This window comes from Oncorhynchus keta, chromosome 2 (genome assembly GCF_023373465.1).
Source record: "Oncorhynchus keta strain PuntledgeMale-10-30-2019 chromosome 2, Oket_V2, whole genome shotgun sequence".
Lineage (NCBI taxonomy): Eukaryota > Metazoa > Chordata > Actinopteri > Salmoniformes > Salmonidae > Oncorhynchus > Oncorhynchus keta.
Window position 1 is genome coordinate 25,147,872 of NC_068422.1, and position 24,848 is coordinate 25,172,719.

General features: G+C 44.9%; 1 protein-coding gene across 1 annotated transcript in view; it reads right to left on the reverse strand.

Moving 5' to 3' along the window:
* Nucleotides 1-16,133: 16,133 nt before the first annotated feature.
* LOC118398544 (KH domain-containing, RNA-binding, signal transduction-associated protein 2-like) overlaps nucleotides 16,134-24,848 on the reverse strand; it is a 123,076-nt gene continuing 114,361 nt past the window's right edge. The window contains exons 11-12 of the transcript XR_008074966.1: nucleotides 20,741-20,849; nucleotides 16,134-17,263 (exon numbers count right to left, since the gene is read on the reverse strand). The gene's annotated coding sequence lies outside the window, so the exon portion shown is untranslated. The remainder of the gene's footprint in view (nucleotides 17,264-20,740; nucleotides 20,850-24,848) is intronic.

Consider the following 24,848-nt stretch of genomic DNA (forward strand, 5'->3'; position numbering starts at 1 on the left):
TTCACCCATCCATCTTGGCATGACAGACTTCACACCTAGCTCAAATCCAACAATGGTACATCTTCCTTTAACTGTGACAGGGATGAGCAAAAATATTTTTCGCAGATGTTTTTGTCCTGGAATGTAGTCTTCCACACCAAGGTCTGACTGGTGAGAGAGCAATCTTGATCTGACCCAGTCTGATACTAAAAGGCCAGGATTCAATCAGATCATCTGTAACCCGCGGTAGATGACAAAAGCATAGCTTATCATTGCTTTTGTTCAGGCAGTGTCTGAGGTCTGAGTTGGAGCTGTCAAATCAGTGAGCAGCTGCTCGTGTGGTCATTGTCACAAACCCACCCCTGTTAGAAGTTCAGAACGAGATGTGGTTATATTATTTAGAAATGATGACACTCAAATTGAAAATCATTAAGCAAAATAATAAGGATTTCTATCAGCCTAATCAATGTGTAGATTACATCACAGTTGTTGAACATGTAACACCGCTGTATATGATTTCTACTAATCGACTCGTTGTGCATCCAATGGCAATGTCAGAGATAAGCATAATGCTGGAAGCCGCTTGTGGATTTCACAGCTCCAACACAGTTACACCTTCGGCTCTGCCTAAACAAAAGCAATGATAAGCGGGTTGCTGCTGACCTGATTGAATTCTGGCCTTAGTCATAGTTTAGTGCAATAACAAGTTGCCGAAGTACACTGTGGAATTGGAAATCTCTTCATTGCTTGATGCATTGTACACCATCAGCAATTGGCTCAATCACTGCCTCACAATGCTTGTGTTGCTACTGTACTGTATCAAGGAGTGGTATATGTAGGGGTGGTATACTGTATCTGGGGGTGGTATATGTGGGGGTGGTATACTGTATCAGGGGGTGGTATATGTGGGGGTGGTATACTGTATCTGGGGGTGGTATATGTGGGGGTGGTATACTGTATCAGGGGGTGGTATATGTAGGGGTGGTATACTGTATCAGGGGGTGGTATATGTGGGGGTGGTATACTGTATCTGGGGGTGGTATATGTGGGGGTGGTATACTGTATCAGGGTGTGGTATATGTAGGGGTGGTATACTGTATCAGGGGTGGTATATGTAGGGGTGGTATACTGTATCAGGGGGTGGTATATGTGGGGGTGGTATACTGTATCAGGGTGTGGTATATGTGGGGGTGGTATACTGTATCAGGGTGTGGTATATGTGGGGGTGGTATACTGTATCAGGGTGTGGTATATGTAGGGGTGGTATACTGTATCAGGGGGTGGTATATGTGGGGGTGGTATACTGTATCAGGGGTGGTATATGTGGGGGTGGTATACTGTATCAGGGTGTGGTATATGTGGGGGTGGTATACTGTATCAGGGTGTGGTATATGTGGGGGTGGTATACTGTATCTGGGGGTGGTATATGTGGGGGTGGTATACTGTATCTGGGGGTGGTATATGTAGGGGTGGTATACTGTATCAGGGGGTGGTATATGTGGGGGTGGTATACTGTATCAGGGGGTGGTATATGTGGGGTGGTATACTGTATCTGGGGGTGGTATATGTGGGGGTGGTATACTGTATCTGGGGTGGTATATGTAGGGGTGGTATACTGTATCAGGGGGTGGTATATGTGGGGGTGGTATACTGTATCTGGGGGTGGTATATGTAGGGGTGGTATACTGTATCAGGGGGTGGTATATGTGGGGGTGGTATACTGTATCAGGGGTGGTATATGTGGGGTGGTATACTGTATCAAGGAGTGGCATATGTGGGGTGGTATACTGTATCAGGGTGTGGTATATGTGGGGGTGGTATACTGTATCTGGGGGTGGTATATGTGGGGGTGGTATACTGTATCAGGGGGTGGTATACTGTATCAGGGGGTGGTATACTGTATCAAGGAGTGGCATATGTGGGGTGGTATACTGTATCAGGGTGTGGTATATGTGGGGGTGGTATACTGTATCAGGGGGTGGTATATGTGGGGTGGTATACTGTATCAGGGGTGGTATATGTGGGGGGTGGTATACTGTATCAGGGGTGGTATATGTGGGGTGGAATACTGTATCAGGGGTGGTATATGTGGGGTGGTATACTGTATCAGGGGGTGGTATATGTGGGGGTGGTATACTGTATCAGGGGGTGGTATATGTGGGGGTGGTATACTGTATCAGGGTGTGGTATATGTAGGGGTGGTATACTGTATCAGGGTGTGGTATATGTGGGGCTGGTATACTGTATCTGGGGGTGGTATATGTGGGGGTGGTATACTGTATCTAGGGGTGGTATATGTGGGGGGGAATACTGTATCAGGGGGTGGTATATGTGGGGTGGTATACTGTATCAGGGTGTGGTATATGTGGGGGTGGTATACTGTATCTGGGGGTGGCAATGTGGGGGTGGTATACTGTATCTGGGGGTGGTATACTGTATGTGGTGGTGGTATACTGTATCAGGGAGTGGTATATGTAGGGGTGGTATACTGTATCTGGGGGTGGTATACTGTATCTGGGGGTGGTATACTGTATCTGGGGGTGGTATACTGTATCAGGGGTGGTATATGTGGGGGTGGTATACTGTTTCAGGGGTGGTATATGTGGGGTGGTATATGTGGGGGTGGTATACTGTATCAGGGTGTGGTATATGTGGGGGTGGTATACTGTATCTGGGGGTGGTATATGGGGGTGGTATACTGTATCTGGGGTGGTATATGTGGGGTGGAATACTGTATCAGGGGTGGTATATGTGGGGTGGTATACTGTATCAGGGTGTGGTATATGTGGGGTGGTATACTGTATCTGGGGGTGGCAATGTGGGGGTGGTATACTGTATCTGGGGGTGGTATACTGTATGTGGTGGTGGCATACTGTATCAGGGAGTGGTATATGTAGGGGTGGTATACTGTATCTGGGGGTGGTATACTGTATCTGGGGGTGGTATACTGTATCTGGGGGTGGTATACTGTATCAGGGGTGGTATATGTGGGGTGGTATACTGTTTCAGGGGTGGTATATGTGGGGGTGGTATATGTGGGGGTGGTTTACTGTATCAGGGGGTGGTATATGTGGGGGTGGTATACTGTATCTGGGGGTGGCAATGTGGGGGTGGTATACTGTATCTGGGGGTGGTATACTGTATGTGGTGGTGGTATACTGTATCAGGGAGTGGTATATGTAGGGGTGGTATACTGTATCTGGGGGTGGTATACTGTATCTGGGGGTGGTATACTGTATCAGGGGGTGGTATATGTGGGGGTGGTATACTGTTTCAGGGGGTGGTATATGTGGGGGTGGTATATGTGGGGGTGGTATACTGTATCAGGGTGTGGTATATGTGGGGGTGGTATACTGTATCTGGGGGTGGTATATGTGGGGGTGGTATACTGTATCTGGGGGTGGTATATGTGGGGTGGAATACTGTATCAGGGGGTGGTATATGTGGGGTGGTATACTGTATCAGGGTGTGGTATATGTGGGGGTGGTATACTGTATCTGGGGGTGGCAATGTGGGGGTGGTATACTGTATCTGGGGGTGGTATACTGTATGTGGTGGTGGTATACTGTATCAGGGAGTGGTATATGTAGGGGTGGTATACTGTATCTGGGGGTGGTATACTGTATCTGGGGGTGGTATACTGTATCTGGGGGTGGTATACTGTATCAGGGGGTGGTATATGTGGGGGTGGTATACTGTTTCAGGGGGTGGTATACTGTATCAGGGGGTGGTATACTGTATCAGGCGGAGGTATACTGTATCAGGGGGTGGTATACTGTATCAGATGGTGGTATACTGTATCAGGGGGTGGTATACAGTATCAGACGGTGGTATACTGTATCAGGGGGTGGTATACAGTATCAGCCAGTGGTATACTGTATCAAGGGGTGGTATACTGTATCAGGGGGTGGTATACTGTATCAGGGGGTGGTATAATGTATCAGGGGGTGGTATACAGTATCAGACGGTGGTATACTGTATCAAGGGGTGGTATACTGTATCAAGGGGTGGTATACTGTATCAAGGGGTGGTATACTGTATCAAGGGGTGGTATACTGTATCAGGGGGTGGTATACTGTATCATGGGGTGGTATACTGTATCAAGGGGTGGTATACTGTATCAAGGGGTGGTATACTGTATCAGGGGGTGGTATACAGTATAAGACGGTGGTATACTGTATCAGGGGGTGGTATACAGTATCAGACGGTGGTATACTGTATCAAGGGGTGGTATACTGTATCAAGGGGTGTTATACTGTATCAAGGGGTGGTATACTGTATCAAGGGGTGGTATACTGTATCTGGGGGTGGTATACTGTATCTGGGGGTGGTATACTGTATCAGGGGTGGTATATGTGGGGGTGGTATACTGTTTCAGGGGTGGTATATGTGGGGGTGGTATATGTGGGGGTGGTATACTGTATCAGGGTGTGGTATATGTGGGGTGGTATACTGTATCTGGGGGTGGTATATGTGGGGTGGTATACTGTATCTGGGGGTGGTATATGTGGGGTGGAATACTGTATCAGGGGGTGGTATATGTGGGGTGGTATACTGTATCAGGGTGTGGTATATGTGGGGGAGGTATACTGTATCTGGGGGTGGCAATGTGGGGGTGGTATACTGTATCTGGGGGTGGTATACTGTATGTGGTGGTGGTATACTGTATCAGGGAGTGGTATATGTAGGGGTGGTATACTGTATCTGGGGGTGGTATACTGTATCTGGGGGTGGTATACTGTATCTGGGGGTGGTATACTGTATCAGGGGGTGGTATATGTGGGGGTGGTATACTGTTTCAGGGGGTGGTATATGTGGGGGTGGTATATGTGGGGGTGGTTTACTGTATCAGGGGGTGGTATATGTGGGGGAGGTATAATGTATCTGGGGGTGGTATACTGTATCAGGAGGTGGTATACTGTGTCAACGGGTGGTATACTGTATCAGGGGGTGGTATACTGTATCAGGCGGAGGTATACTGTATCAGGGGGTGGTATACTGTATCAGATGGTGGTATACTGTATCAGGGGGTGGTATACAGTATCAGACGGTGGTATACTGTATCAGGGGGTGGTATACAGTATCAGCCAGTGGTATACTGTATCAAGGGGTGGTATACTGTATCAGGGGGTGGTATACTGTATCAGGGGGTGGTATAATGTATCAGGGGGTGGTATACTGTATCAGGCGGAGGTATAATGTATCAGGGGGTGGTATACAGTATCAGACGGTGGTATACTGTATCAGGGGGTTGTATACAGTATCAAGGGGTGGTATACTGTATCAAGGGGTGGTATACTGTATCAAGGGGTGGTATACTGTATCAGGGGGTGGTATACTGTATCAGGGGGTGGTATACTGTATCAAGGGGTGGTATACTGTATCAAGGGGTGGTATACTGTATCAGGGGGTGGTATACTGTATCAGGGGGTGGTATAATGTATCAGGGGGTGGTATACTGTATCAGGCGGAGGTATAATGTATCAGGGGGTGGTATACAGTATCAGACGGTGGTATACTGTATCAGGGGGTGGTATACAGTATCAGACGGTGGTATACTGTATCAAGGGGTGGTATACTGTATCAAGGGGTGGTATACTGTATCAAGGGGTGGTATACTGTATCAAGGGGTGGTATACTGTATCAAGGGGTGGTATACTGTATCAGGGGGTGGTATACTGTATCAGGGGGTGGTATACTGTATCAAGGGGTGGTATACTGTATCAAGGGGTGGTATACTGTATCAGGGGGTGGTATACTGTATCAGGGGGTGGTATAATGTATCAGGCGGAGGTATACTGTATCAGGCGGAGGTATAATGTATCAGGGGGTGGTATACAGTATCAGACGGTGGTATACTGTATCAGGGGGTGGTATACAGTATCAGACAGTGGTATACTGTATCAAGGGGTGGTATACTGTATCAAGGGGTGGTATACTGTATCAAGGGGTGGTATACTGTATCAAGGGGTGGTATACTGTATCAAGGGGTGGTATACTGTATCAGGGGGTGGGTGGTATACTGTATCAGGCGGAGGTATAATGTATCAGGGGGTGGTATACTGTATCAGATGGTGGTATACTGTATCAGGGGGTGGTATACAGTATCAGACGGTGGTATACTGTATCAGGGGGTGGTATACAGTATCAGCCAGTGGTATACTGTATCAAGGGGTGGTATACTGTATCAGGGGGTGGTATACTGTATCAGGGGGTGGTATACTGTATCAGGCGGAGGTATAATGTATCAGGGGGTGGTATACAGTATCAGACGGTGGTATACTGTATCAGGGGGTGGTATACAGTATCAGACGGTGGTATACTGTATACTGTATCAAGGGGTGGTATACTGTATCAAGGGGTGGTATACTGTATCAAGGGGTGGTATACTGTATCAAGGGGTGGTATACTGTATCAAGGGGTGGTATACTGTATCAGGGGGTGGTATACTGTATCAGGGGGTGGTATACTGTATCAGGCGGAGGTATAATGTATCAGGGGGTGGTATACAGTATCAGACGGTGGTATACTGTATCAGGGGGTGGTATACAGTATCAGACGGTGGTATACTGTATCAAGGGGTGGTATACTGTATCAAGGGGTGGTATACTGTATCAAGGGGTGGTATACTGTATCAAGGGGTGGTATACTGTATCAGGGGGTGGTATACTGTATCAGGGGGTGGTATACTGTATCAAGGGGTGGTATACTGTATCAGGGGGTGGTATACTGTATCAGGGGGTGGTATACTGTATCAGGGGGTGGTATACTGTATCAAGGGGTGGTATACTGTATCAAGGGGTGGTATACTGTATCAAGGGGTGGTATACTGTATCAAGGGGTGGTATACTGTATCAGGGGGTGATTTATGTGGGGTGTTTGGATAAACTGTGGAATGTGAGCTAAGGGTGACTGGACGTTCTGGAGCAGTGCTGTGGTGGGCAGCAGAGCATGGGATAGCAGCAGAGCATGGGATGTCAGCAGAGCATGGGATGGCAGCAGAGCATGGGACGTCAGCAGAGCATGGGATGGCAGCAGAGCATGGGACGGCAGCAGAGCATGGGACATCAGCAGAGCATGGGACTGCAGCAGAGCATGGGATGTCAGCAGAGCATGGGACTGCAGCAGAGCATGGGACGGCAGCAGAGCATGGGACGTCAGCAGAGCATGGGACGTCAGCAGAGCATGGGACGTCAGCAGAGCACGGGATGGCAGCAGAGCATGGGACGTTAGCAGAGCATGGGATGGCAGCAGAGCATGGGACGGCAGCAGAGCATGGGATGGCAGCAGAGCATGGGATGGCAGCAGAGCATGGGACGTTAGCAGAGCATGGGATGGCAGCAGAGCATGGGATGGCAGCAGAGCATGGGACGTCAGCAGAGCATGGGACGTCAGCAGAGCATGGGACGGCAGCAGAGCATGGGACTGCAGCAGAGCATGGGAAGGCAGCAGAGCATGGGACGTCAGCAGAGCATGGGACGTCAGCAGAGCATGGGATGGCAGCAGAGCATGGGATGTCAGCAGAGCATGGGACGTCAGCAGAGCATGGGATGGCAGCAGAACATGGGATGGCAGCAGAGCAGGGATGGCAGCAGAGCATGGGATGGCAGCAGAACATGGGATGGCAGCAGAGCAGGGATGGCAGCAGAGCATGGGACGTCAGCAGAGCATGGGATGGCAGCAGAACATGGGATGGCAGCAGAGCATGGGATGGCAGCAGAGCATGGGACGTCAGCAGAGCATGGGATGGCAGCAGAGCATGGGATGGCAGCAGATTATGGGATGGCAGCAGAGCATGGGATGGCAGCAGAGCATGGGATGGCAGCAGAGCATGGGACGTCTGCATAGCATTGGATGGCAGCAGAGCATGGGATGGCAGCAGAGCATGGGACGTCAGCAGAGCATGGGATGGCAGCAGAGCATGGGACGTCAGCAGAGCATGGGATGGCAGCAGAGCATGGGATGGCAGCAGAGCATGGGATGGCAGCAGTGCATGGGATGGCAGCAGAGCATGGGATGGCAGCAGAGCATGGGACGTCTGCAGAGCATGGGATGGCAGCAGAGCATGGGATGGCAGCAGAGCATGGGATGGCAGCAGAGCATGGGACGTCAGCAGAGCATGGGATGGCAGCAGAGCATGGGACGGCAGCAGAGCATGGGACGTCTGCAGAGCATGGGATGGCAGCAGAGCATGGGACGTCAGCAGAGCATGGGATGGCAGCAGAGCATGGGATGGCAGCAGAGCATGGGATGGCAGCAGAGCATGGGATGGCAGCAGAGCATGGGACGTCTGCATAGCATTGGATGGCAGCAGAGCATGGGATGGCAGCAGAGCATGGGACGTCAGCAGAGCATGGGATGGCAGCAGAGCATGGGACGTCAGCAGAACATGGGATGGCAGCAGAGCATGGGACGTCAGCAGAGCATGGGATGGCAGCAGAGCATGGGATGGCAGCAGAGCATGGGATGGCAGCAGAGCATGGGATGGCAGCAGAGCATGGGATGGCAGCAGAGCATGGGACGTCTGCAGAGCATGGGATGGCAGCAGAGCATGGGATGGCAGCAGAGCATGGGATGGCAGCAGAGCATGGGACGTCAGCAGAGCATGGGATGGCAGCAGAGCATGGGATGGCAGCAGAGCATGAGACGTCGACAGTGCATACGAGAGGGAATTCCTAAGTTTGACCAGTTGGTGAGAGCCGTGGTGAATTTCATTAAAGAACTATTCTCCCTGACGTGCCGCCATGGTGTAACGGCATGTGGAAGGAACCACGTGGACATTTACAGTCTTAGAATTTTCCTCTGGATTAGGAGTAACTGTGTTTGGCAGCTTTTGGTTTTGAAGATATGTGGTCGATATTTTGCATGTATTTATTGGTTTGTACACACTTACGTTTCTGTAAAGTAATACCAATGTGAGATTGCAAATGTGGATATACCATCTGAAACTGAGATTGTTGTTTGCTCCTCTTTTATGTGGGGTGTAAAATCATTGTTTTCAGCAAGCTCCTCTGACATTCCCGTGCTTGTGCTTGCATATTTTTATGCAATCACGGGCATGATAGCCCATCAATTTATTAATCTTTTGTGACCTATTTAATCCTATTCATGTCAGAAGTGTGAACTAGAGGCATGGTTCCTGAGGAATTTGACAATATCATGCTCTTGAATGCTCAAATCAAATCAACACATGATAAAACATACCGTTGGGTTTTTAAACACATTTACTACAGTCTACCCAGGTTGTGAAACTTGGGTGTACATCCATTAAATACTCGTCAGAAAATAAAATAGCAAATAGCTTGGGAATAACACGACTAAACAATGATAGCAACGCTGTTGTGGGGGCTATACAAACCCTGCCAACACATGCACACATTTTTCTGTGGCTGAACATTGCTCTGGGCTGGAGTCTGTCTCTGTAAGAGTGTGTATTTTAGGATTCATTATATCTGTACCTGTGGCTGGCTGATGTGAACATCCCTGAGCATGTTTTGACCTGGTGTGTTAGAGATGGACGGTGCAGCGGCTGAAAAAGAGACAGCCCGGGGGAAATACCGCAGGGGCCATCTTGGCGAATGATGCAAGACTGAGCTGAGATACCAAAATCACCCAATTATCACAGTAATTGAAAGGTAGACCAGACCTGCACATACGGTATGTTCCACAGTAGCCTATGGTTGTTCTATATTAAAGCACTTACATTTTGTACTATAGATATGGCACTATACTCACTGTATTATGTCCAGCCTTAACATTTAATCCCATGGTCACAATAGTGCCAGTGTAACTCTGTTCAACTTTACATTTATAGGCTCTAGAAAAGTTGTACGTATAAACAAATGTGTCATATATTATCCATAATCAAGGTGTCTGGTATCATTATAGAAGTTTCATATGAGTTCTCAAAATGATTTCAATCATATTTCTGAAATGTGTACTTTTACAGTCAGATTTGGCACCACAAGTCTACATTCAACAGCTTAAAGGACAAATACATTGTTTAAAAATAATGTTTTGGTCAACATAATGTTTAAAAGTTTTATACGAGTATGAAGCTGTATGCCCATGAATTGACCTGGTTTATATGAGTAATGCAGTGTAGAGATGTACCAGGCTCATCTTGCCCTTTCAAATCCTTATAATGTATCTTAAGTTATATACAGATTTTCTGCAATTGCCGTCACACCCTGATCTGGTTCAGCTGCCCTCGTGATTGTCTCCACCCCCTTCAGGTGTCGTTTATTATCCCCGGTGTATATATATCTGTGTTTCCTGTCTCTCTGTGCCAGTTCATCTTGTTTGCCAAGTCAACCAGTGGTTTTCCTTGCTCCTATTTTTCCCAATCTATGTTTGTTTCTAGTCCTCCTGGTTTCGACCCCTGTCTGTCCTGACTCCGAACCCGCCTGCCTGACCACTCTGCATGTTCTGACTACCAGCCTCCTATTCCCTTGTACTGTTTTGGACTCAAATCTGTTTTCTGACCCCTGCCTGGCATGACCTCGAGACTGCCTATCGTCTGGTACTGTTTGGACTCTGACCTGGCCTGTCCCCTACCTGCCTTTGCCTACTCCCTTTGTTATTATAAATATTTCGGAGCTCTACCATCTGCCTCCTGTGTCTGCATTTGGGTCTCTTATATTCCCTATATAGATTGCCATAAGTAATGCAAGCGTATGTTGTATACTAGATAATCTCAGAAGAATCGCAATAAGAAGTTACCTTATTTGACTTTCCTGTGTACTGTACCGCACAAATAGCCCACATGTCAACACTCTGCAACAATCAACTCTGTGAAATATAGACCTCATGAGCTGGAGAAGGGCAAGACCTGTGCAGAAGTCAACCTAAATCTGATACACAGAGCCAGAGTAGCACAGAACTTCCTTGAGCTGTCAGCTCACCCTTTAACGCCCAACATTTTGTCATCCTTGCCTGGATCCCAGCCAGCCTTCAAGAAAAGACGAAAAATCATCAAAACATGTCAAGGACTCTGCAAACTCTGCAAACCGGTTTCATGATAAATCCTCTATCGGGGAAGTGCCTTTTTAACTCTGGTGAGGATCAGCGCTCCCTTCCATTCTGGCTCATCAGTGTGAGAAACTGTTTAAGCAAAGCTGGGTTTTCTCAAGTACCTGTTGTCACGCCCTGATCTGTTTCACCTGTATTTGTTCTTGTCTCCACCCCCCTCCAGGTATCGTCTATCTTCCCTATTATCCCCTGTGTATTTATACCTGTGTTCTCTGTCTATTTGTTGCCAGTTCGTCTTGTTCGTTTAAGCTTTCTAGTGATTTTCCTGTCAGCGTCTATTGTTTCCCAGCCCCTCTTTGCTAGTCCTCCTGGTTTTGACCTTTGCCTGTCCTGACCCTGTACCTACCCGCCTGACCTCTCTGCCTGAGCCTGCCTGCCATCCTGTACCTTTGCTCCACCTCTGGATTACTGAATCCTGCCTGTCTCTAACCCTGAGTCCACCTGCCGTCCTGCCCGTTTGCTACAATAAACAGTGTTACTTTGACAGTCTGCATCTGGGTCTTACCTTGATTCCTGATAGTACAAACTGGCCATGACTGACCCAGCAGACTTGGACCAGCTCCGCTACGCCATCTCCTCGCAAGGTGCCACCATTGGTAGGCACAAAGAGTTGCTTCGCGGCATGATGGAGGGGTTCCAGGTCACTGCCGATCGTCACAACCAAGTAATGGACTTGTTGCAGGAGCAAGTCCGTGGGTTGCCTACTAGGCGGCCAACCTTCCAGCCCCTCTGTAACCCGTCTGGTAGCAGCGCTGTCACCCCGGTTTCCCGGGAACCTCGCTTACCTCCCCCAGAGCGCTATGATGGAAATTCCAGAACCTGCCAGGCATTTCTTTCCCAGTACTCCCTCGTTTTTGAGCTGCAGCCTTCTTTGTTCCCCTCAGACCGCTCGAAGATAGCGTATACAATTACGCTGATGTCCGTGAGGGCACTTATCCGAGCTCCGGCGGTTTGGGGGCAACAATCTGCCGTCTGCCTCAGTCTGGAGGTATTCGTGGCGGGGGTGAGAAAGGTGTTTGAGGCTCCGCTGTCCGGGAGAGAGGCTGTCCGGAAGTTACTCCAGCTTCGGCAGGATACCCTCAGTGTGGCAGACTATGTGGTGGAGTTCCGGCTGCTAGCAGCGAAGGGTAGCTGGAACCCGGAAGCGCTGTTCGACACCTTCCTGCATGGATTATTGGAGAAGGTAAAGGATGAGCATCGCTTTAACCGTTCGGATCGATGCTCGGCTATGGGAACGAAGGAGGGAGAAAAGGTTTGACTGCGGTCCCAATCGCTCACTCAGGGATCCCACCTTGCAACTGATAAACTCCAGAAGTCCCCAGTGTCTACGTTCCCGAAAGGATCCGTGCTTACTTGGAGTCCCTCCAAGAGCTCCCGGAGATTGCCGATTCACCCCGAGCCAATGTAGCAGGGCTGGGCTGTCTCCAGCCGAACGTGTACACATACTTGAGACCCAGAGTTATTTGTATTGCGGAACTGATGGTTAATTTGTGTCTACTTGTCCCTTCAAGAGAGGTAGCTCATTCATTGGAGTGAGTACACTGGTGGGTCTGAAAAATAATTGTTCTTCTCCCCCTACTCGCCCCACTCTCTATGCCACTCTTCTGTGGGGCGACCAGTCCAAGTCTTTCCAGGTACTCATTGACTCGGGGGCCGATGTAAGTCTCATGGACGTTACCCTGGCATCCGAGCTGGGCATCCCCACTCAACCCCTCTCCATTCCCATGGGTGTTAGAACGCTGGACGGGCGCTCTATAGGCCGGGTCACCCACCAGAACAGCCATCAGCCTACGAGTGTCGGGGAAACCACAGCAAGGATATCAAATTCCTGCTGGTGGAGTCTCCGCAGGTCCCCGTGGTATTGGGATTCCCTTGGCTCCAGCGACACAATCCCTCCATTGACTGGGCTACTGGTGCCATCGTGGGCTTGAGCCCATCCTGCCACACTCATTGCCTGAAGTCAGCTCTGCCTGCCCCGGGATGTCTTCCTGGAGGCTTGTAAATTGCCCATGACCTCTCTGCAAGCTCCACAGAGTACCAGGACCTCCGGGAGGTGTTCAGTAAGGCCCGGGCCACTTCGCTTCTGCAGCACCAAACGGTATCCAAGAAGGTCAAATCTGAGGCACCAGCACATCGCTACAGGGCCGTGTCTACACCCCCGGAGGCCGAGACCTGTCCTTCCCGCTCCAAGATCATTAGATCATTAGCCCCTCTGCTGTTCGTCCTCTGTTGCCCTGTACCTTCCATATTTTAACCTACATTTTTTTGTGTCTAGAGTCAAAACCATGTCTGACTGCCCCTTCTGTTTCTATGCCCATCCCTCCCCCCGTGTCATCAAGTGGCAGCCAGCATACACAGTGAGACCTCCTGAGGGTTCGACCACGGGGCACTGGTTTCCAGTACTTAGTTGACTGGGTGGGTTATGACCCGGAGGTGAGGTTCTGGGTTCCTGCTAAAGACATCTTGGACCCGGCCCTCATCGCCAAGTTTCACCGCCGGCACTCCAGTCAACCAGATGGAATGCCAGATGGCGTCCCTAGAGGTGGGGTACTGTCACACCCTGATCTGTTTCACCTGTCCTTGTGCTTGTCTCCCCCCTCCAGGTGTCGCTATACTTGTATTCTCTGTCTTGTTCATTCAAGCTTACCAACGTTTTTCCTGTCAGCTCCTATCGTTTCCCAGCCCCCCTTTGCTAGTCCTCCCGGTTTTAACCTTTGCCTGTCCTGACCCTTTACCCGCCCACCTGACCTCTCTGCTTGACCCTGAGTCTGCCTGCCATCCTGTACCTTTGCCTTACCCTGGATTTTCCCCTGCATGCCTTGACCTGTCTTTGCCTGCCCCTGTTTGCTACAATAAACAGTGTTACTTCGACAGTCTGCATCTGGGTCTTACCTTGATTCCTGATACCTGTCTCTGCCAGGCAGGGTGAATTCACTGCTGCTGTGTGTTTCAAGTGTCGCCCTGCACTGTCTTGCATCATTGAACATTTCTTCTGGATATCTGCCTGCTTCCTGACCCACTTTCTCTCCTTCGTATTTTCAATATTTAGATCAAGATATATGAAGGCAGATGAAATGTGGCGTCGGTGGAGTGAATCGCGTTTTGAGGGAATATATCAATATTACATAAAGGTTTGAATTATGAATGTCTTTATTTAAGATGTCCATGGGGCGAGTTTCTCCTTATAAAATGTATAGGCTAAGTGAAATGGGATTCTGTCCTCCAAGTTCTTATTCTAGTACATGTTGAATAGCATCAGTGTCACTTATCCACATGGCTCAAGGCTCACCTGGCAATCTTCATTAAAGATATATAGTCCTTGGCAAGGTTACTGTACATGTCGGTTGTTTTGCTCTAGGACACCTACAAGCCTCACAAGACTTGTCTGAAAGTTTAAAAAACTGAATGGAATAATACACGGAAGTACTTAGTGCCAAAAAAAAAGTGGTTGAATATGGATATAATTTATTTGACAATCTGATCTTTCTTATATCTCTCAGATATAAGAAAGCCACTTCAAAACATACATTTTTGACTATCTGTTTTGCCATGTATGAATATGAATATGTTAGTTTTTATGGAATAATAGCAGTAAGGCCAAATTCAATGTTTCATCAAATATTTATTTTTCATATCTGTTTTTATACTTACAGGGGTCCTACAATTCTAAATCACGTAGCTAAATGATCCTCCGTATGACCATCTTAAAACAATCCTATAGGTTAGCTTAGTAGAAACCCAACCCCTGGCCCTTAGACCTTAGGGGGTCTTCATTAAAATCCCGTAAATCACTTCATTATTCCCTTTTTGCTTACAAGGCTCTACTACAATAGCTTCTGAAACACCTAACTTTGCATTTAAAATATAAAAACATGAGATAACGAACCCGTTCACAAGGTTGGATAACTCTGGAGGTTCCTCAGGTCTCCACCAAACTAAGTAAATACGCTTTTACTTTTAAAGCACCTCATTGCTGGAACCAACTACAAAATACATTACAATTGGATTTCATGGTGCCGCTCTGGGAATTTTAAATATTGATTGAGGACCTTCTTATTGAGGAATGTCAGTGTTTTTCTTGAATATTTGTGTTGCACTGAATTTGACAAGTTTTATATTGTATTAGATGTTTTATTTGACTTGTATGTGCAGGGCACCCTTGTGAAAGAGACCCTGGTCTTAATGGTGACTGCATGCTTAAATGAAGGTCAAATAAAAGTTGCAGTACTATATAGTACAAAGGATTGCAAAACCCCTACGTACCATCTTTGTTATAGTACTATAGTACAGAGAATGGCAAAACAGAAATTGGCCCTGGCATTTCTAACACATCAGACCATTTTTTCCCTTGAGGCCCCCATTATTAGCCAAATAATGATGATTTTGCGCAAAAAAAAGTTAGACAGGCCCACTGTGCTAAAATTGGACCAGCCCATCTGGCTCTTCTGGCCAGTCTGCCCCTGTATACTATCTTCGTTATAGTACAGAGCATGACAAAAGCCCTATGTGCCAGCTGTACTGTCACCTTGCACTGTCTTGCTTGTGTAGTTAATCTCAAGTGTTAATCATGGCATACCATATGCAGACGTCCAGACAGCAACATTCATTATCACCCCCCCCCCTCAGAATGGAGTCTGAGGAACACGCCAAAGCTGGCCACTGTCATTTGTTCAGTTTGCACTGACAGGCCACTGTATTAAAGTGTCTGTGACATCTGGTCTGGGTGCCAGCGGTAGGCTCGAGTTGCCTAATGAACTAACATGCTCATGTTGGCACTACCAAGCACACCATTTATTAGCAAGCCTGGCTGGAACACACATGGGGTGCACTCTCAGCCTGTGAGGCAGACAGGGTCACAGTGCTGCGGACTTGGTCATGTGTTTTCTGTATGTTCGCTGCTGTTTGGCTTTAAAATGGGTTTTAAACCAGGATAATATATTTGATATTTTGTTGAAAATATAGTTGGGTTTTATCAGTGAGCTAAGAGGTCATGCCTATGGGATTTGAACAAGGATATCAGTTTCAACAATAATCATACATACATACTGTATAACAAAAAGGACTGTTCCTTGCTAAATAAACATACAGAGGCAAATTTTGTTGGATTAAAAGGGATTTTAATGTAAATACATTAGCAAATTAGCTGCATTAAAATGTTTCACCTTTTATGTTGATGTCTTAAAATTGAAAAATGGCACAGGACACTTTAAACTGCTTAGTTTACTTACAAACCTCATTACAACCCTGCATGTCAGCATTTGAGTGAAAGCAAAACACATTTCTTGTTTGTCCTCTGTCCCATCTGTTTCCTTGTTCAGACACAGTAGAATCAAAGCAGAGGAAAGACTTAATACACAAACAGCATGTATACTTCACTGCCTGATGTGAGGGGAAATAGAAAGAAACGTCACAGACATCTGAGGTCGAACTACAGTTAAGTAAACATCTAGTTCTGCATGCCTGTATCACAGCCTGTAATACATTTTGGGGGGCTTTTGTGGAGAAAATACAATTATACAGAATGCTTTAGTAACAGAGAAAATAACTGAAATGGATAAATAGGACATAGAAATAAAGACTCATCACTTCTTTTTGAATGGATTCTGAGCCAAAAGTATATACAATACATGACAGATGACACTATTATCCTTAGTTTGTTTCAACAAGATAGTGTGCTTCCGCACTGTTAGCTTTAAAGGTATCTGTCGAGCATCATGGCTGGTACGCCTGCAGTCACTACCATATTCCCTTTGACCGTATCTCTCCACAACCCCTGGCTACTCTCTGTCAATGTGGGTTTGACACCATGGGTGCAGTCAGCCTGTGGGTGAGGGGCTTTGGGGCAGTGGGGCTGTGCTTTCCCCTAGGTAACCCATCATGTCTGTTGTAATGATCTGCTCTCTGAGATGGAAAAGGTGGGAGAGGTGATACTGGTGCAACTACAGGATGATTACTATGGTGAAACCAAGGTGAACTGGAAAACGTCTTCTTTTGCTTCAAGGGAAGAGTATAAGTTCTGCTAAACTTTTCAGCATTAACAAAAGTATCAAATGCAAATGCAAATCCAATCAAATCTACTATATAAGCATGTCATTCATTGAAGGTTGTATGGAAGCACAACATGCTAGTATGAAATGACTAACTTAATCAGAGTGATCAAACAGACTACATGCATTATATAGTCTATGCATTCACCTGGCCAGGTTGACTTGGACAGCGAAGATGCTACACATCCACAGAACCATCCGCATATCTGAAAAAACAGGCAAGAGACAAAGTTTGACAATCTTATTGTAGTTATTGTTGTTATTGTAGACTTTGGATCAGGTAGAGGAAACATCGCCTGGTGGCTATTCTTTGTGATTTTAATTTGAAACAGCCATTCATGAGCTGTAAGTGTACTTACTGAGTAAGTACACCCAAAAAAAGGTGTTATCTAGAGCCTAAAAGGGTTATTCGGCTGTCCCCATAGGAGAACTTTTTGGGGTTTCAGGTATAACCATTTTGAAAATAGTTTTACCTGCAAAAAAAGGGTTCTACCTGAAACCAAAAAGGTTTCTCCTATGGGGACAGCTGAAGAACCCTTTTTTTCCTTGAAAAAATAGGAAAGTTGTGGTTGATGAGCAATGACTCACTGACGGCTCAGTCTAGTCCAGACATGATCGGCTATGAAAAGCCAACTGACATTTACTCCTGACCTGTTGCACCCTCTACAACCACTCTACAACCACTCTACAACCACTGTGATCATTATTATTTGACCGTGCTGGTCATGTATGAACATTTGAACATCTTGACCATGTTCTGTTATAATCTCCACCTGGCACAGCCAGAAGAGGACTGACCACCCCTCATAGCCTGGTTCCTCTCTAGGTTTCTTCCTAGTTTCTGGCTTTTCTAGGGAGTTTTTCCTAGCCACCGTGCTTCTAGAGCTGCATTGCTTGCTGTTTGGGGGTTTAGACTGGGTTTCTGTACAGCACTTTTTGACATCAGCTGATGTAAGAAAGGCTTTATAAATAAATGTGATTGATAAAAAACTTCTTTGTGTGCTGAGGTGTGCAGACACCATCCTTGCTATGCAATCGACCCAGATGCCAAGCTAATTTGTGAACTGGCAGGACTGGGGGGCTGTACACCCCAATAGGTGCAACAACAGTAATTTAGTTGTCTTTCTCTATCTGTGAAATAATCAGGGAAAACAAACAATAATGGAAAATGAAATCTTTTCATGCATGGATAAGGCACTCAGCTGTAAACTCAACAAATTGTGTTGCTTATTAACTTGTGTGAGTGAATCTTTTCCCTGGTAATACACCTAGATCTGCTCCAACTAATCTCCCTCTGCATACCAATATTTCGATTTCTAGAGTGGAGAACATTCATGAGTATTTGGATAAAATAAGTGCTATCTGCAGTATTACTATGGTATATATACTGCTTTTTAACATAATCATGCAGAATATAACATGGGGTTACTCCTTTTATTGTCAATGGCTGGTATTGGATTGAAAGCCTTGTAAGCATATTCATTCCTTCCCAAATACCCAGGTTTACTCTGCCAAGCCAAGTGCATTGTGTCATGTTTGGCTTGTCGAACGTCAAACTCTTCATTGAGACAGTGCTGAAACATCAATCTATGGGCGAGTCACTGCCACATTTTAATTTGTGCCGAAATCAAAATTAAAGAAAAGTTATCTTGCAAATTCAGCAGGCTATGGTGTGAAATAGGCTTTTAGAAGTGGCGTCTTAATTTGACAATGTATCATTAATTCCATCTTTGGCGTGCCATTCAATGCACCTATCACTCCTTCTTCTATCTGTGGAACAGCTTGTTGCATTGTGGCCATAGACATATAATCTATAGAAAGGATTTGGAATCTCCAACCCTGGCTTTGACTGTTAACCTCATGGCCACGCTAGCAATGGCTGCCAGTCTTGACTTGAATGGGAACTGCCATCTATGGATTATATGTCTATGGTTGTTTGCAGCTGTCGGTTTATTTAGAAAATTTCAAAATACAATCGCGTGAAAAATGTTTGGAAAGCCAATGCTGTCATTACTAAATGTGTAATGTGATAGGTATTTTAAGATGACAATTTTTTACACACAAAAAAACCTTGATTAATAGAATATTTAATCAGTCGTCTTCCTCAAATGAAGGGATGACACAATCTTTGTCAGAGGGAGGGTATCTGATTTCATTGGTCCTCAACTCGTGGTTCAGACACTTCATTCAGGATAAATTAGTTAACCCTGAGTTAACCTGTCCTGGAGCAGGTTAGTTCTGATGGATTTGTTGCCATAGAAATGTACCCGGTCTAACCAAAATTCCCTCGTTAACTCCTCAAACTACATATGTACTGTAGTATAGGGCTCTGGTGAATCAAATTGCATAGGACCACGTTACAATTATTCAACATGGGTCCATTTAACATAGTATTAATGAAATAGAGGTTTGCTCAGCTGTCATTTTTCTACAAAAAAAAGAGTAATCTGAGAAGCCTTGAAGCACTTCGGTCTTTAACAATTGCTTACATCACATCTAACAGAACAATGACTAATGGAATACTCTTTGGGAATCCAGCTCTGGTAATGACTCACTGGAAATCTGTATGTGGGAAGGTTCTGAACAATGGACCATACTTTAAGAAATGTACACCAACATTCAAAGCAGGCTTGGGGATTTGAGCTCTTGGCTTGTGTCAAGCTGGCGACACGCTTGTTATGAAAATGGATCTGAGAGTGTTTTTGGCAAAGGCTTAATGAATGGCACTGGCAGACGTCTTTTAGCCCAGCAACAGAAATCAGTCCTAGTCATAACGGCAAATAAACAGCCTCGCCACGCAAATCTGGTCTGGAGGCCTCCTAACGGGATGCACCTGCTGAGAGCCAAGTGCCTCATCTACAGGGAGAAGAAGATGGCTTTCAAAGTCAAGGGCAAAGAGGAGGACAGCTGTTCATAGAAAATAATGAATTGTGAAAAATAATACTTTTTGGGGAATTATTCAAAAGCCTTTGAAAGTAGGCCTATTGTCCTTCAGCAGTTGTCCTTAAGCAAATATTTGGTGTTACAAGAGTGTAGAACAATAGGAACTAGATCCCTCTCTTCAGGCTTAATGTAACGGGTTCAAAAGCTTTTCAAAATCAACAAAGAACCCCAAACAGATGAATCAGTAGCCTTTTTCTGAAAGCTAAATATTAATTTCTGAACCCTGAATATGAATTTAAAGGCAATGTTCCCGCGTTCTCAGACTGCATTCGCAGTACACGCTGCATATAGTATATGCTATAGCGCTGAACTTCTGCGATACGGATTGAAGTGAGCCCTCCAATGTACCTATTCAACTCCTAATTACTTGGAGACACCTAACTGCTGTGAAATAAACAGTATTTTATTTGTGTTGTAAAGATCTTTTGTAGTTCACATGGTTTTCACATTTTGGATTACAGCACAAATAGAAGTTATGGTTCAGAGATCTTCAATGGATCAACTTCACCATTCTTCCTCATGGCTTCCCACAAACTCACACATGTGAGGAGAGCAGAGAGCTACCACTTAAATAAGCACTGGCTTGCTCTCTGAATGGCTTATAGAGTTAATTAACAAAAGGCTGTGCCCCTTCTTTGTCAACCCAACCCCTATAGTTTTTGTAGAGTTAAAAAAAGAATAATGAGGACAAAATGAATTCATTTTACAGCAGGTGTGCAAGAAAGATTCCAGATACTTACCATGCTCATTTGCACCAAGCTGATGGTGCCCAGCTCTTCTGGTAGGTTAAGGGACTCCACAGTCCCTTGGGAAGAGTTTACTGTGTGCTCCATACTGAGAGTTCAGAGCCTAGAACAGGAAAGAAAACAGAGTACACAATATGTAAATGGAAATACAAAAGGAAATAGAGAGAGGAGGACGGGACATACCCAAATAAATGTGGGAAACATACAGTGCTCAAGGCTAATGTAAACACAGCTATTTGAGATCGACTACTGAATCTGCGACTCCAGAAAATCGCTATTCACTTATGAATGTAGCCAACCAAAGGCACAATTAATGGGCCATAGTGGCACCCTCCTCTTCCTTGAGAGCTGCTACAGTTCCTCATCAGCTAATTGTGCTGTTGTTATCCTCCTGAATTCAATTACAGAATCAGCAAGATACTTCTCTGGAACCGTGCTGTTCAACTAGAATACTTTTAACACTCAATGAGGTGTGATATTTTCTATACAAAACAGTTTGATATCTTACATCTGTTTTATTGGAATCTGAGATGGATCACGACTATCTTTTATGAATTTAGCATCATACTGCAGATAATAAAGGCTGGATCTTAACTTACAGCTAGACATTTACAGCACAGTTTAAATGAGTTATGTTTCTTTATGGACTGTTTAAATGAAGAGAGTTTGTTTTCTGTGCCATGTTGGCCCACAACCACGTTATCTTGGCCAGAAAAAAAGGCAATTGTAAGTAATCCATTAAACAGGTTCTGTACCAGTTCTATGTGTAGCCACTTTCATTGACTACCATGACACTCCACAGAGAAGACAAATTAGATGCTCAGGAAATTGTTTTTCAAAGTGTGGCTGTGACAAGGCTTTACCAGAAGCGTGACTGCAAGATGGCAATCTTTCCACCTCTGTGACACTGATTTGAGCAGACTCAAAGCCCTGTGTACAGTACTGTACCTGTCTGGTCAAACATGTATGTCCTATCCCACTTTAGGATCAGTACATTCGCAGCTTACAGGGAGTACAGACATACAGTACCAGTCAAAAGTTAGGACATACATACTCATTCCAGGATTTTTCTTTATTTGTATCAAAATTATGAAATAACCAGTGGTGTAAAGTACTTCAGTAAAAATACTTTAAAGTACTACTTAAGTATATTTTTTTTGTATCCCTACTTTACTTTACTATTTATATTTTTGACAACTTTTACTTCACTACATTCCTAAGGAAAATAATGTACGTTTTTCTCCATACATTTTCCCTGACACACAAAAGTACTCGTTATATTTCGAATGCTTAGCAGGACAGGAACATTGTCCAATTCACACACTTATCAAGAGTCATTTACCTGGTCATCCCTAATGCCTCTGATCTGGTGGACTCACTGAACACAAATGTTTCGTTTGTAAAAGATGTCTGAGAGTTGGGGTGTGCGTTCCGTAAATTTAAAAAAGCAAGAAAATTGTGCCATCTGGTTTGTATAATATAAGGAATGTATATAAGGAATGTGAAATCATTTATACTTTTACTTTGGATTTTTATTTTATTTTATCTTTATTTAACTAGGCAAGTCAGTTAAGAACAAATTCTTATTTTCAATGACGGCCTAGGAACAGTGGGTTAACTGCCTGTTCAGTGGCAGAACAACAGATTTGTACCTTGTCAGCTCGGGGGTTTGAACTTGCAACCTTCCAGTTACTAGTCCAATGCTCTAACCACTAGGCTACCCTGCTGATACTTAAGTATATTTTAGAAATTACATTTCATTTTGATACTTATATATTTGATACTTATATTTAAAACCAAATACTTTTAGACTTTTACTCAAGTAATATTTTCCTGGGTGACTTTCACTTTTACTTGAGTCATTTTCTATTAAGGTATGTTAACTTTTACTCAAGTAGGACAATTGGGTACCTTTTCCACCACTGGATATAACACATGGAATCATGGTAACCAAAAAAGTGTTCAACAAATCAAAATATATTTTATATTTGAGATTCTTCAAAGTAGCCACCCATTGCCTTGATGACAGCTTTGCACACTCTTGACATTCTCTCAACCAGCTTCATGCAGTAGTCATCTGGAATGGTGTGCCTTGTTAAAAGTACATTTGTGGAATTTCTTTCCTTCTTAATGCATTTGAGCCAATCAGTTGTGTTGTAGGGGTGGTATACAGAAGATATTTATATTTGGTAAAAAACCATGTCCACATTATGTCAAGAACAGCCCAAATAAGCAAAGAGAAACAACAGTCCATCATTACTTTAAGACATGCTCAGTCAATGCGGAAGATTTCATGAATTTGAACGTTTCTTCAAGTAAAGTCACAAAAACCATCAACCTCTATGATGAAACTGGCTCTTATGAGGACCGCCACAGGAAAGGAAGAGTTACCTCTGCTGCAGAGGATAAGTTCATTAGAGTTACCAGCCTCAGAAATTGCAGCCCAAATAAATGCTTCACAGAATTCAAGTAACAAACACATCTCAACATCAACTGTTCAGAGGAAACTGCGTGAATCAGGCCTTCATGGTCGAATTGCTGCAAAGAAATCACTACTAAAGGACACCAATAAGAAGAAGAGACTTGTTTTGGCCAAGAAACACGAGCAACGGACATTAGACTGGTGGAAATTTGTATTTTGGTCTGATGAGTCCAAATTTGTGTTCCAACCACCGTGTCTTTGTGAGAAGCAGAGTAGGTGAACAGATGAGCTCTGCCTGTATGGTTCCCACTGTGAAGCATGGAGGAAGAGGTGGGATGGTGTGGAGGTGCTTTGCTGATGACGTTGTCTGTGATTTATTTAGAATTCATGGCACACTTAACCAGCATGGCAACCACAGCATTCTGCAGCGATACGCCATCCTATCTGGTTTGCGCTTAGTGGGACTATCACTTGTTTTTCAACAGGACAATGACCCAACACATCTCCAGGCTGTGTAAGGGCTATTTGACCAAGAAGAAGAGTGATGGAGTGCTACATCAGATGACCTGGCCTCCACAATCACCCGACCTCAACCCAATTGAGATGGTTTGGGATGAGTTGGACTGCAGAGTGAAGGAAAAGCAGCCAACAAGTGCTCAGCATATGTGGAAACTCCTTCAAGACTGTTGGAAAAACGTTCTAGGTGAAGCTGGTTGAGAGAATGCCAAGAGTGTGCACAGCTGCCATCAAGGCAAAGGGTGGCTACTTTGAAGAATCTCAAATATAAAATACATTTTGATTTGTTTAACACCTTTTTGGTTACTACATGATTCAAATGTGTTATTTCATAGTTTTGATGTCTTCACTACTATTCTACAATGTAGAAAAGAGTAAAAATAAAGAAAAACCCTTGAATGAGTAGGTGTGTCAACTTTTGACTGGTACTGTAGTATACTTTGAATGTCCAACTCAGGGTTTAATGCTGCCATTAGTAAACTATAGTATGAGTCTAGTAATCTGATTCCATGGATGACAATCAATCTCTCTGTCTGTTACCTGCTACATTATTTATTAATACGGACTGACATTTCAATTGAAATCCATGTGTTGAAAGATAATATAGAGAATGGAGACCAAGGGTTTACTAATCAAAAGGGTCAAATTAAATCTTCTTACATTACATGTTTTCCATAATGATGAGAACTGATGTTTGAGGATTTAAGGTAATCTAATAACTAAATACGTATTTCCCTATATGATCCTACACCAAGCGTATGCCCCCAAGCTACTGCAACATGCTTTAACAAAGTCCATGTTAGAGTCAATTATTCATGATCCTTCACACCTGCAGAGCACCTGAAGTAATACGCGTTAAAACCAAATACATGTTACATATTGAAGGATCTGTTTTTCAGAGTTGAAGCCATAGCACCAACTGGGTCACATCTTTATAATCAGCTCTGTAAATGAGATCTCCAGTATTGGCAAGTGCTTTTGCAATCAATACATCGAGGATGGTTTGCAGGAGGTTTATCTAATATCTAGTTCAGAAGTAAATTAACTATCTATTTAATGTCACATCTTTATCAAGATCAGCCTGCTATGCCATCGCTGCTTCAGAAAGACATTAACGACAGGAAGCATCTGAGCCATTATGGCCATTATCACTGCATCCATGTG